The sequence below is a fragment of the Jaculus jaculus genome, chromosome 4 (genome assembly GCF_020740685.1).
Source record: "Jaculus jaculus isolate mJacJac1 chromosome 4, mJacJac1.mat.Y.cur, whole genome shotgun sequence".
Classification (NCBI taxonomy): domain Eukaryota; kingdom Metazoa; phylum Chordata; class Mammalia; order Rodentia; family Dipodidae; genus Jaculus; species Jaculus jaculus.
The window spans coordinates 162678576-162680507 of record NC_059105.1 but is presented as its reverse complement, the minus strand read 5'-3'; positions in this window follow the sequence as shown (position 1 = coordinate 162680507).

The following is a 1932-nucleotide window of genomic DNA, read 5'->3' as shown; positions in this document are numbered from 1 at the left end:
ACCCTGAGATGACAGAGTTAATTCCAGGTCAGCCTGGACCAGAGTGAGACCCTACCTTGAAAAACCCAAAAAAAAACAAAAAAACAAAACCAAAATTAAAATAAATTTTAAAAAGCAAAGTCAAAAGTTCCTTGCCCTTTCTCACACAATGTTCAACTTGTTCACATATTACTGTTCTTTTCTTATTATTTTATTTTGCTTTTTTTCAACGTAAGGTCTCGCTCTAGCCCAGGCTGACCTGGAATTCACTATGTAGTGTCAGGGTGGCCTTGAACTCATAGCGATCCTCCTACCTCTGCCTCCTGAGTGCTGAGATTAAAGGCGTGCACCACCACACCCAGCTAACTGTTCTTTTTAAAAAATATTTAAAATTTTTATTTATTTACTTGAGAGAGAGAATGTACACACCAGGGCCTCCAGCTACTGCAAATGAACTGCAGACACATACATCACTTTGTGCATCTGTCTTATGTGGGTCCTGGGGAATCAAACCTGAGTCCTTTGGCTTCGCAGGCAAGCGCCTCAACCGCTAAACCATCTCTCCAGTCCTTTATCACTGTTTTTGCTGTTCGGTGAAAACACCAGGGCTGGGGTTTGAGAGATGTCTTAGGGGTTAAGACCTATGCCTGCAAAGCCTAAGGACTCATAGACATATGCCTGCAAAGCCTGAGGACTCATGTTTGACTCTTCAAATCCCACGTGGCCAGGGTCGCACATGCCCACTAGGTGGCGCACATGTCTACGGTTCAATTACAGTGGCCAGAGGCCCTGGCACCCCAGTTCTCCCTCTCTCCTCCCTCCCTTCCTCCCATTCTCTCTTTTTTTCCTCTCTCATTAAAAACAAACAAACAAACAAACAAAAAGCAGGGCTAAAGAGATAGCTCAGCAGTTAAGGCATTTGTCTGCAAAGCCCAACGACCCAGGGTTTGATACCCCAGTATCCACATAAAGCCAATTGCACACAGTGGCACGTGCATCTGGAGTTCGTTTGCAGTGGCTGGAGGCCCTGGTGCACTCATATTCTCATTCTCTCTCCCTGACCCCCCCACTCTCTCCCCTTGAAAATAAATAAATTATTAAAAAAAAAAAAAAAACCACTAGTGAAGCCGGGCGTGGTGATGCATGCCTTTAATCCCAGCACTTGGGAGGCAGAGGAAGGAGAATCGCTGTGAGTTTGAGGCCACCCTGAGACTATATAGTGAATTCCAGGTCAGCCTGGGATAGAGTGAGACCCTACCTTTTTTTTTTTTAGAGAGAGAGAGAGAGATAAAGAATGGGCCCAGATCTTCAGCCACTGCAATACAACGCCAAATGCCTGCGCCACCTAGTGGGCATGTGCATCCTTGCATTTTTGCCTCATTGTGTGCCTGGCTTACTGGAATCTGGAGAATCAAACATGGGTCCTCAGGCTTTGCAGGCAGGTGCCTTAACCGCTAAGCCATCTCTCCAGCCCACCAGCCTACTCTTGAGCAAACAAATCCAATCTATAATTCTGGGTCTGTGCCCCCCACCCTCAAAATTGAGCAGGCTAAATTTTCTTAATATTTTATTATTTAGTTGCAAGGAGAGAGAGAGAGAGAGAGAGAAAGCCAGTGCATGGGTACCACGGGGTCTCTTAGCCCTGCAAACAAACTCCAGATGGGTGCGTCGCTTCGTGCATCTGGCTTTATGTGGGCACTGGGGAATTGAACCTTAGCCAGCAGGCTTTGCAAAAGAGCATCTTTAATCACTGAGCCATCTCCCAAGTCCCCCCCCCCCCGCCCCCAGGCTGTATTTTCTAAAGCAAAACTCAGGACACATTCCCTGGCACACGGCTTGAAAATGGGCTAATGTTTGCAATGGGGACTGTCTGGGAAATATGGGAAAGCATTAGTAGGAGTAAACCCAGGCATGCTCAGACTTATTCAGAATGGTTTTTAAATATCCCGTAGG